The sequence below is a fragment of the Cupressus sempervirens genome, chromosome 3, assembly GCF_028749045.1.
Source record: "Cupressus sempervirens isolate cs-2001-9-10 chromosome 3, ASM2874904v1, whole genome shotgun sequence".
NCBI lineage: Eukaryota > Viridiplantae > Streptophyta > Pinopsida > Cupressales > Cupressaceae > Cupressus > Cupressus sempervirens.
Window position 1 is genome coordinate 462,644,943 of NC_143120.1, and position 12,514 is coordinate 462,657,456.

At 38.2% G+C, this 12,514-nt stretch overlaps 2 pseudogenes across 1 annotated transcript; one reads left to right on the forward strand and one right to left on the reverse strand.

Moving 5' to 3' along the window:
- LOC149567120 (pentatricopeptide repeat-containing protein At2g03880, mitochondrial-like) overlaps positions 1–12,514 on the forward strand; it is a 179,811-nt pseudogene that overhangs the window by 147,206 nt on the left and 20,091 nt on the right.
- Positions 218–4,955, reverse strand: LOC149567122 (putative cinnamyl alcohol dehydrogenase 7/8; annotated as a pseudogene). The gene is made up of 6 exons (XR_016362346.1): positions 4,695–4,955; positions 4,043–4,156; positions 3,714–3,941; positions 2,319–2,604; positions 804–957; positions 218–696 (listed from the first exon to the last, which is right to left on the reverse strand). The product of XR_016362346.1 is annotated as a putative cinnamyl alcohol dehydrogenase 7/8 (transcript).

Genomic DNA, 12,514 nt, shown 5'->3' on the forward strand with positions numbered 1-12,514 from the left:
ATTTTACTAATTTTTAGAGTAAAAAAATATTTTTACCTCTGGGAGAATTGGCACCGACCAAATAGAAAATAAGTAATCTTCACTTAAAATTATTTAAAAAATAATGAGTTTTTGAACTTTAGAAATTTTTAGTTTGAGTTGTAAAAAATTAATGATGGCCACCAGGGAGAACATTAGTACCCTGCCTTATGCAAGGCAGGGACTAACAAGATGCAGGTCAAATGCAATTTTCTTTTATCATTTAAGATTTTTGTGATAAAAAAATTGTTGTCAGTAGAGACCTTAATGAACTATAGATAGACTAATTATAGACAGGTTTTATAATAGCATGTTAAGACAATCTACATAAGGAAACTTCTTCTTAAGAAGAAACATTTTATAAAATGATTTGTAGACAACTAATTAATTTGATAAAAATGCCACAGAGAGAGAACATCCAGGAAGCAAATCTTTTAGAAGATATGTTTCAACACGCCTGACTAAACTAGATGTGCTACTTATCCAGATTGCTGGCAGCCACATCGAGCACAAATCTGTAACGGACATCATTCTTATGTAATCTCTCCATTGCTTCATTCAACTTCTCCATACCCACAATCTCAATTTGGCATGAAACATTCTTCTCTGCGCAGAAATTTAGAGCTTCCTGGGTTTCCTCCATGCTACCAATGAAACTCCCTGCTACGCTTCTCCTTCCTGGAAATGAAAAATTAGATTGGCTCAATGTAAATTAATAATAAGCCCTTTGAAGAACAAGTAATCCAGATTCATACATGGGAAATGAGGAGGGACTAATTTCTTACCAAGTATTAGAAGAGGAGAAACAATGTGCAATGGCTCTGGACTGATACCAAGCATGATAAGTTTTCCATTGATCTTTAATAAAGAAAGGTATGGCTCCAGTGGATGTTTGGCAGGAATGGTATCTAGTATGAAGTCCAAGCTATCTGCTGCTTTCTGCAAGACACAAGAATGATTGTAAATAAGTAAATAACCCAAAAGGAAAATAAGTTTGAATGACTTGAAATTTCTCCAGTGGGCATTGAAAATGAGGAAAAAAATTATTATCCCCTGTCCGAGTGAAACATGTAAATTTGTATGTTCTGTTTTATTCTTCCAGAATTCTGGACCAATTGTGTATTGCATTTCGAGCAGATGAGAGACGAATGAACAGAAGCATAAAGTTTTTGTTTATTTGAGATTTCTTCTAGGTAGACTGTGTTAGAATTTTTCATCAGTATTATGGATCACATTGGAACTAAACTTTGATTATTTATACTTTCTTGTATCATCGTAATGATAGACTGCACTACAGAGTATGATCTGAAAATTTGCTGAAGAAACTCTAACTAGAAATCTCAAATAATCTTTATGAATTGTAAAAACTTGCTATCATTAGTTAAAAAGAGCTAGCGGGTATGGGCGAAGTGCATACATAGCTAAGGTAAGGTCTTGTTGAATGTAACAAGGGGCAGATTGTATTCAATATCTGCACATTCACTATTTATGCCATTTAACTAAAATATGTAGTTAGTAGGCAATTGCCTTCACTATAGTCGGGGTTTTCTATCTTGAGAAAGTTTTCAGGATAAATATGTTTTTCGTTAATTCTTTTCTTCCTCTCTTCATAATACAAATTCTTGGTTTTGTGGTTTCTGCAAGCATAGATTTTGAGAAATTAGGAATCGTTTACCATCATGAGGAAGCTTTAATTTAAATAATACTTCATTCTACTGATGAGCTATATGCTTTTTCTAAATGGTATCCTATATTTGTTAATATATTGGAATATCAATATTATTCAAAGCTTTATGCAAATAATTCTTTAGTGACTGAAGAATTATTCTTGGTTTAACTTTATGATAAACATTTCGTTTTTTCACCTGACTGGTTCAACCTAGCAAATGATGAAGTCAAGAAAATGAAAACAGAGTAATTTAGGTATTTAACCCACTTACTGAATTATTCAACACAATTTCAAAATAGAAAACCATGATCACTCAGATAAATACAGACAATGTGGGCAAATTAAAACAAGGATACATCTTATGGAAAACTTTTACAGGGCACTTTAAGTATTTAACCCACTTCTTGAATTGCTTAAACATAACTTCAAAATCAAACAACATGATCACTCACAAAATTACAGGTAATGTGGGCCAATCAAGAGAAGGAGGTTTCTTGAATTAAGGTTACCATCAATTAAATATAAAAAACTTGTGCGAGAGCCAAACAAATTAACAAAAAAGGGCACTCTGATTGATTCTCAAATCTAAATGGGATCATCAAAGAGAATCGCTGATTTCTGTAAAACGTACCTGCATTTGTGAAGCATCACAGCTAAGAAGGTATTAATCTGCACCAAAGACATCCAGAGCCTCTTCTCTCTTCCTATCAGAGGAGCTTATAACAGTCACATGATGTCCAAACGCCTTGGCAATCTTCACGCCTATGTGCCCTACTCCCCCCAACCCCAATATTCCACATCTCTTTCCTGCCTCTGCATATCCAAAATGCTTCATTGGACTGTATACTGTAACTCCAGCACATAACAGTGGTGCTGCTTGTTCCAGGGGCAAACTTTCAGGAATGTGAACTACAAACCTGTATGATTTCAAAGAATCATAGTCACATTTCGACATTTTCATGGAAGATACATAGTTCTTAATGATGAATCCAGGCTCGAACCCTCCTAAAGTGACCTTGGCAAAAAAGAATTCATATTGTCTAAATAAAGTACAAATGGATTATTCACACTAGATTATGATAACACAACTAAAGCTGTTATATGTGTGATGCAAATGAACTCTTAATTTATCGGTTAATGTCATGTTAGTACTGTTGTAAATGTCGTGTCAATCATGAGCATGAGAGTTGTCCGCCAGTAGTTGAAGCATTTATTGTAAAGTTTGATTTTATGAAGTTTCCAGATGTTGGCGCCCAGTTTATACTTCCAAGTTGGTTTCTGACGCCCTTTCTTATTACTCTTGTATTTTATAAGAATGCTGTAGAATGATGCTGGTGAATGAATTGTTTAATATAATCAAATTTTCGGTGAGTTTGGTGCCTCTTTCAGATTGTTGCTGTATGTTCCTTGTATGCTCTGTTTATTGCTCTTCCATTCACTCTTATTTGTTAATAGTGTGCATCTATCATACACTTCAGTTGCTATTTTCTTAACAAAAGCCACATTCATTTACTAGTTATAATCACAACCTAGTCCATGAACAGAGAATTCTTTTAATTTTTCGATGCCAGAAGAAAATTACCCAGGAGAATTCTGCTGGGTAACAGAGAAGTGCTAGGAGCCTCCATTTTAGATGGGATCAACCGTAGATGTACATCCAGCGCTACCTATAACTATTTTCCAACTTCATACAATTTTAAAACTAAATGGTCAAACAAACAATCCTTAAAACAAGTAAAGATCCAAAACCAAAAAAGAAAAACTAAATGGTGCCTGTGTAGCACCTTACCCTGAAGATCATATATATATATATATATATATATATATCTCATTAAAAGCTGTCACTTGCTGTACTTTTTTAGATAATTCTAGTGAAGCAGAATATAATACTCTAGATGGCTTAAACATCACACTAAAACTTGATTTCTAGCTTAGAAGTATTAAATAGTCAAAGTTGACTTATTTTAAGAGTAGCCTACTCCCAAGCATAAGAGGAAAAAAGACAACAACCGACTTGTATGCTTACATCTGATCAACCACCATGGTGCTAGAAAATCCCCCATGCGTTGGCTTGCCATCAGGGTAGACACCATTGTAAGTCCAAATCTTCTTACTGCAATATTGCTCCATTTTTCCACTACAGGCTTTGCAACTTTTGCATGACCCGACAATGCAACCAACTCCCACATGCTCTCCTATCTTGAATTTCTCTACTTCTTCGCCAATTTCAGTCACAACCCCCACAACTTCCTGCCTGTTGGAGAACTTTTTTGGCAGTGAGAAACCATAAACCTAGTTCAAAACAAGATATCACCACATCTGAAATAGCAATCATTAACATAAAAATAGACTCACCCAGGGACCATGGGGTAACTAGAGTTTCCCTTCTCATTTCTGATCTGATGCAAGTCAGTGTGACATACGCCACAATAAATGACACTGAGCACCAGATCCTGCGGACCTGGAGTCCTGTATAAAAACATATCATATTAATGTAATTTTTTATATCATATTAATGTAATTTTTTATTTCTGGCTTCGATTGTGTATGTTTTTTCAGTACAAACATTTTGTTAAAATTTTGCTTCTGATCATATTTAATGAAAAACGAACATTTACATTTCAAGCTTCATTTCAGGAGGAACGTATAGGAAATATGGTCCGCTTAATTGGCAAAAATTAATGATCTCTAGGAATTATGGTCTGCTTAACTGGCAAATATTAATGATCTCTCTTGTTTGTTACTGGACCAATAGAAAATAATGTCAGATAACTTTGGTCAAAATTCACAAGTACAAATAAAACTTGATCAAGAAAGATTAATGGTCATTCTTATTTGTTATTAGGGTTTGTTAGTTGAATCTTTTGAGACCTTTTTTTTTTTAAATTTCTAATTCTATAGACTGCCTGATTTGTGAACTTCATAAACAAAAGCTTCATTCCTTTGCCGACCTAATATTGCTCAAAGTTCAAAGACCTAAAAGAAGAGAATTTCATAACCAACCCACCTTAGAATATATTTATATGGAGATAAATATCCAGAGGAGTCTCTGGCTGCATATCCTGTAACAGATCTTTCGCATTCCAAGCTACCCATGCTATGCTTTACTTCTTCAAGACTTGGTTATTACAGAGAAAAGGGCAGCAACCAGCACGTAGCTATGCCAATCTTAAAAACATGTTCTTATGCAACATTTTTAAAATTTCTTTTGACTGAGGTCCGCTTGGGGCCAGCAGGCGACGACCAATCTCTGAGGTAATGGCCAAAATAAAGCTGATAGCGCCTAACGTTTGCAAAATGGATATCTACCTACTATCTAATATTTCAAATGTGGTGTCCTATCAATAAAACTATAATAACATATTATATTATTTTAAATATTCAGTCTAAATTATTTATTATAACAATCTGAATAGAAGTATATCGTACTTCTCTTATATAAAAATTAGTATGACAATATTATATACAGAAGTGATCTTATAATGGGGGAAGGGTTGTTAATAGCTTTGGTGAGGTATAGGCTAATCTCCATTCAAAATGCACTAAAGACAAAACCAAGTCAAACTTTTTTTTTTCAGATTTATGAAAACGTAGTGATTTTTTTCCAATTTTTTTATTGTTTTCGACTACAAACTATGCAGATCATGAAGATCAAATGCTGAAATTTTTCAGAAAAATTCATGATGTTTTTTATTTTTTGAAAATTGGTCCACTGTACAGTTTGGATGGAGGATAGCCGCATCCTTTTCGTGATGACTTGGTTATTATGAAGATGATGATGAATTGGAAGGATGGTATTTGTTGGTTTGTTTTTAAATTCTTTCATTTATGTTATTACATGTCTAGTCTTTCTTGTTTGATGATGTCCACTCTATATGAAATAAATGGTTAAGAAGAGCTATATTGAGGTGCCTTCTAACTTGATACTAATAAAGGAGGAGAAAGGTAAACAAAAGAAATGAAGGGTATTTATGAAAAAAATAGTGATTTTTTTCCTTGGAGAAGGAGACTTGGTAACCTGACTTAAAGTTGTGACCTCTATACATCTAGAATCTTGACAAAGAAATGGGTGGGGCTCTACGTGTTGTCGTTCTCCCATCTATGATGAGTTTGTTGCTTGATTTAGAACACATGCATGTTAGGAGGAATATTTTTTGATATTTAACATAGCTTGAGTTGTGCTTCAATTTTATTGATTGTTGGTAAGTCATATATACTCCAATGATATTGGGAATGTGGAACATCAAATTTATATTGCCTACCAAACTACAGAGTGTCATTAAGCCTTCCTCTAATGGGTTATGAAGGGTATTGTCAAGCAATTGAAATGTTTTTATAATGCATGAAGTTGTTTCTATTTTTTAGACAATTGTAAATATATATATTTTTAGAAGGTGGTTGAAGTTGGTTGGTATGGAAAAACTTAATGTCTTTAATAAATCTAACAAGATTAATTGGTTGCCCCTAAAGCTTATGTAATTTTCTTCGATCCCTTGTTAGTTCCTGTCATGGCAAGAACTTATGCTAAGGGCTAAACCTTAAACAACAATTAATCATTCCTTCCAGGACCAATAACATTGCCTTATTTTCCTTCTGATAGATTTATCTTTTAAGTTTTTTGCTGAAAGATGATCGAGCTTTAACTATTGTTTGTCAGAAATGACTGTTGACACACAGGCTTTGGCTAAAGAGGAGGATTCATGAGATTCTGTACAAGAGAAGGGTTGAATATCAAAGTGTTGGTGCAGAAGGTGTTGGGATTGTTGCTACTTTTGTAGGCCACCTTAACATTTGGCATGTTTAAAAGAATGATAGTTATTAGTTCATAATTTATTTTTCTTTATTTCTAATGTATTTTGACCACCTCAAATTTGGATTGCAATCAGTTGGCAGTTGCTCTTGCATTTATCAAGAAGAAAGAACACACGTCTTTCAAGAGGAAGGTTTGTACCTATGAAAACTTTGCATCTTTGAAGATTTGGACAAGTGGCAAAGGTGTTGGACAGCTGGTCAGAGTGTTAGACACTTAGCTTCTTTTTATTGAGTTGGGTTTGCAAATATAGGTTTCATGTGAAGTTAAATTTTAAGAAAAAATAGGTATCATGAGAAGCCACAAGTGTAAACCAAATGTGGGCGAGATTACACAAAGAATGTGGGTGAGATTACACAAAGAATGAATTTTGCAGTGAGAGGCAGTGGAATATATGAATCCTTCACTTTCACATCCTTAGATCGCAATAGGTGAAATAGTTTATGTAGCTCGATATAACCATCTATAGTGTTGTTCTGTTTGGATTGTTAGCTACTGGACATAATTTGCGTCGGTGTTTTTGGAGATTTTCTGCAGTCAATTTTGGATTGGGGGTTTTATTGTTTGCATGGCAGGGCCTGGGATTTCTTCTCCGTTGGTGAGAACAGATGGTTCTTCTCCAACTATGCATGCAATGCGATCTGAATCGTTTTATTCAGGGGAGAGCTCCAAGCTGAAAAAAGTTAATGGTTGTCTTCCGCGTAGCCATGATCTCCCTGTTCTGGTTATTCCTCCAACGGCTGTAATGGAGGACATTGATTATTGGACCAAGCATGCTTTGATATGCAAATTTCTTGGAATCCGGATTTCCCTATTCGCTCTTGAGGCATGGATCCACCGCTCTTGGTAGGTGGAAGGCGATATGGAGATTATGTTGGCAGGGAATAGTTATTTTTTTGTTGTATTCTCTTGCATGTCTGATCGTGATCATGTTTTTGAAGGAGGCCCTTATTTCTACAACAATGTGGGGTTATTTGTCAAACCTTGGCATTCAGGTTTTAATTTTGCTGAGGATCTCCCTTCAACAGTGCCAGTTTGGGTTCGCTTGCCTCGTCTTCCCTTGGAATTTTGGCGTGAAGACATCCTTCGACAAATTGCTGCTTTGTTAGGGAAGCCAGCTGCGATCGCACATCAAACCCTCGATAAAAAGGCTATTTCTTTTGCTAGAATTTGTGTTGAAATTAATTTGAATAACCCATTACCAGATTCTTTGGAAATTTGTCTGGGGGATTCTTCTTGGGTGCAGCAGTTAGATTATGAATCCCTCCCTTTTCGTTGCCGGATTTGTCATGAGTATGGTCATTTACTGCGGCAGTGCCCCCGTAACTCGAGTTTCAAAGGAGTGGATCGATCTACAGCTGGAAATGCTGGTGGTTTGGCAGATACTACAGGGAAAGGACAATCTCAAATGGTTAATACTACCAAGGGGATGAATCCACAAGATGCTACAGGTAAGGGTAAGGCTCCAATGTAGGATAAGGATGGATCTACCCCTGTTCGTCCTCGAGCTAAGGGACGTGGTCAAAAGAGGCCTTTGAAAGAAAGATTATCTGATTCAGGTTTTAACCGTTTTGAGGTGCTGGATAGTATGGTTCTAGAGGAGGGTATTCCTCCTCCTATCTCTTCTGATCCAGCTTGCCCAGATGAGAGATCTGTTCCTAATGATGCTTGTGGGGCATCTCAAGTTGTAGTATATCAAAATTGTGAGGTTCCTGTAGCTCCTGTGACAGCGGCTCTGGTGACTCCTGCAGTGTTGGAAGATGATGACGTTGTTTTGGCTGACTTGGTTAAGGATGTGCTACCATCAGGTAAGGGCAAGGGATCCCCTCTCCCCTTGGGGTTGCTGCCTCGACCCTTTAAGCGGGCTTCTTCTTCTCCCCCTCTAAGGAGTGGGCGCAAAACAGACCAAGAGAAGATTAAACTCACAGGAGATATATTGATTGAGTCTGGTTCAGTGAAACCTTTGGATTCTCATTTTCCCAAATCTACCCAATGATGATTATTCTCTCATGGAATGTAAGGGGGTTGAATAGCATCCCTAAACAAAAGGCTATTCATAACTTGGTGGTTGATCATAGTCCTGATGTTTTTTGTATCCAAGAGACTAAGCTCTCTGTGGAGTCTATGGTCCAACATGCCTCTAGTATTTGGTCTCGTGGCCAATGCCAGTGTGTTGGGGCAATAGGCAGTGCTGGTGGTTTAGCTATATTTTGGGATCCTCAAAAAATTTCTCCTCTTGGCTGGATGTCTTCTCGCTCAGCTCTCTCTATGGTAGCTTCTGCTCTAGACTTAGGAGAGGTAATCATGGTTACTAATGTGTATGCACCTGTTGATCTTGTGGGAAAGGAGGAACTTTGGGAACATATTCAATATGTTAGAAATTGTCATCCTTATCATCCTTGGGTGTTAGCAGGGGACTTCAATTCAGTTTTAAGTCTGGAAGAGAAGCATGGTGGTTTGGCTAGATTGGGGCCTTCTTCTGCTCTTCTTCAGCAACACATATCTCTTTTGCATCTCTCTGATGTTAAGCCTTCTAATGGCCTCTATACCTGGAATAATCGCAGGATTGGTGTTGCTGCTATCTCAGAACGCCTGGATAGATTTCTTGTTTCTTGCTTCTGGCTTAGTGGCACCCTTACTATCTCTTCAGAAATCCTTGATTGGAGGGGTTCAGATCATTGGCCAATCAAATTTTCCGCTATAGGGGCTTATGTTCCGAAGCATCCTCCTTTTAAGTTCTAGTTGATGTGGCTTCGTGACTCCTCTCTTCATGATTTTGTTTTTTGTTGGTGGAAAGATGGTGCCCCTACATATGGTACTGCAATGTTCTCATTTTCTAAAAGGCTTCAATATGTTAAAAGGCAGCTCAAGATATGGAATAGGGAATGCTTTGGGAATCTTCACTTTATGAAGAGGCTTGCTCAAGAAAATCTTGATGTCATCACAAGGGAGATTAGAGGTCGAGGTTTCTTGGAGGATCTTGGCCAGGCTGAATCCCTTGCTTCTAGAGCTCTAGAAGAATGGGAACTTCGAGAGGAAATTTTTTGGAAGCAAAAGGCTCGAGTTGATTGGCTCCAGGAAGGTGATCGAAACACTGCCTTTTCCATAAAACAGTGCAATCTTGCCGGAATCAGAGCACTATCTCTTCTTTGGTTAATTCTCAAGGTATCCAACTGAATTCCTTGCCAGCTTTGTTCCAGGAGGCTATTTCGTACTTCTCTACCCTCTTCTCTGAGGACTCTCCTCTTGCTGATAATGAAGAAAATATTATTTTGTCCTGTATTCCTTCCCTTATCACTCAGGAAATGAATGATTATCTCATGCGTCTTATCTCTTTGGAAGAGCTGGAGGCGGTGGTCTTTGGCATGCCTAAGGGGAAGGCTCCTGGTCCTGATGGTTTTCCAGTTGAATTCTTTCAGGAATTTTGGGACATCATTAATCATGATTTGTTGGAGGTGGTTAAAGAATCCTATGCTAGCAAGCAGATGCTTCGAGCTTTGAACTCTACATTCTTGACTCTTATTCCTAAGAGAGAGGGTGCTAATCAATTGGATTTTTTTAGACCAATTGCCTTATGTAATGTGGTCTACAAATTTATTACTAAGCTGATTGCTGAGAGACTGAAAAGGTGGCTTCCCATTATTATCTCAGAAGAACAAGGTGGTTTTGTTGCTGGAAGACAAATTTTGGATGGGGTGGTTATTGCTACTGAGGCTATTCACTCTATGGCTACTTCAAGGGAGAGAGCCATGTTTGTTAAGCTAGATATGGCTAAGGCCTACGATAGAGTTAAATGGAGCTTCCTAAGGAGTATTCTTCTTTCTTTTGGATTTAGGTCTGACTGGGTGAGTTGGATTATGAGTTGCGTTACTTCTGCCTCTTTTTCTATTCTTATTAATGGTCAACCTTCACAACTATTTGGTGCTTCTAGAGGCCTCCGCCAGGGTGACCCTCTCTCCCCATATCTATTCATCATCATGGCTGAAGGCTTGGGCAGATTCATTAAGCATCAGGTGTCCTAGAATTCTATTCAAGGCTGGCGGTGTGGTAATGGCTTACCTTCTCTTTCCCATCTTCAATTTGTTGATGATTCTGCTCTTGCCGGTCTTGCTAGGATCAAGGAAGCTGAAGCCTTTCGACATGCTTTGGACGTTTATTTGGCAGCTTCAGGCCAGAAAGTTAATGAGCACAAATCTTTCATTTACTTTTTTAACACTCCTGATTCTATTCAGCACAGGATTGTTGGTATCCTACGGTTTCAGATAGGTTCACTTCCTTTGACTTATCTTGGCATTCCTATTGCTGTTTCCAGGAAGCCACGTCTCTTCTAGAAAAATTTGATTACCAAGCTTCAGGATAAGGTAAATCATTGGACTCATAGATGGCTTTCTACTGCTGCCCGGATTACTCTTCTTCAAGCTGTTATCCAAGCTCTTCCTACTTATAGAAGCATGCTTCATGCTGCACCTATTTACTTTCTCAAGGAGTTTGATGCTCTTTCTCGACAATTCCTTTGGAGTGGTAATTTGCGTAGTACTAAATGGGGCTTGGTTAATTGGGCAACTGTTTGTAGGCCTAAAAAGGAGGGTGGTCTTGGTCTTCGTTCTGCTCTATTGAGTAGACAACCTTTGGCTGCTAAACTTTATTGGCGATGGTGCTCTGGACAGCATCAACTTTGGGCTCGTATTATCACTCATAAATATTTTCATGGTGCTAATCCTTGCTATGTTTCTGCACTTCCTCTTGAAGGTCATGGCTCAATGGTTTGGCATAATTTGAAGATAGGTGCGATGTTGGTGAAGAGGGGTCTGTTCTGGATATGTAAAGGAGGTTCTTAGGCTTTGTTTTGGTCTGATGCTTGGGATGGATTCCCTTCCATTTTATCCATATACCCTCATCTTCAGCCTCTTTGTGACTCTTTTCTGGCCGCTGGATGGGATAAAGTGGCTTATTACAAGACTCCTTATCAATTGGGACCTGTTGTTGGTTATAGATTGAAGCATTCCTCTGATTGGCCTCTTGGAGGTACAGACATGGATCGTCAGGAGCTTTCTCAAATTCTGGCCTCTAGAGAGTATTCCTCTTTGCTTGGTCCAGATGTATTGGCTTGGGGCGGTACCTTGTTTGGTAAATATCATGTCTCTGCTGGGTATCAGGAGATAACTAGACAATTATTTGGGGATGCTAAGGTCCCTTTGTGGAAGCAAGTCTGGAATAAAGTTTCTTGGTCCAAGTGCAATTTTTTCATGTGGCTAGTGGCTCACAACCATTGTCTTACCTGGGATAATCTTTGTAAACGTGGATTTCAGGGCCCCTCTTATTGTGTTTTGTGTGGTAATGGAGAGGAGTCTATCTCCCATCTGTTCTTCCATTGCTCCTATTCTACTCAGATATGGCACCTTTTGGTGGAGCGCTTGGGGTTGCTCTTGTCGGCATGCTTCCTCTTTTCCTGAGTTTTGGGCTCGCTTGGGTAGTGCTCCCTCCAAGTCTTCTTCTCTCCATGTTGCTTGGATTGCTGGCCCATCTTTCATGCTTTGGCATATCTGGTTGGAGAGGAATCGTCGCATATTCCAAGATGTTCGGCTTGGTTTTTTGCATCTTTGGTGGAAAATATCACATTCTCTCCAGGAAACTATTCTTGTGAAGTGTGAGCTTGATGGGGGTATGGATTCGATTGATCTTGCTATCTGTAATCGCCTCAATTTTCATCTGCAGGATGGGGTTGCGGCTCATAGGTTTCCTTCTATGTCTAGGCAGCTTCACCATCAGAGGAAGGGTCGGGTTAACCGAGATGGGCACTGGACTCCTCCTCCCTGTGGAGTTCTGAAAATTAACACTAATGGTTCTTCTCGTGGGAATCCTGGTCCGGCTGGTATCAGTGGAGTGGCTCGTTGTAGTTCTGGGAATGTTAAATTTTTCTTCTCAATTCATAAGGGTGATTCTACTAACAATCTCATGGAAGCTCAGGCTATTTTATATGCTGTGGAACAGTGTTGCTTGTGGGGATGGAGTAAGAT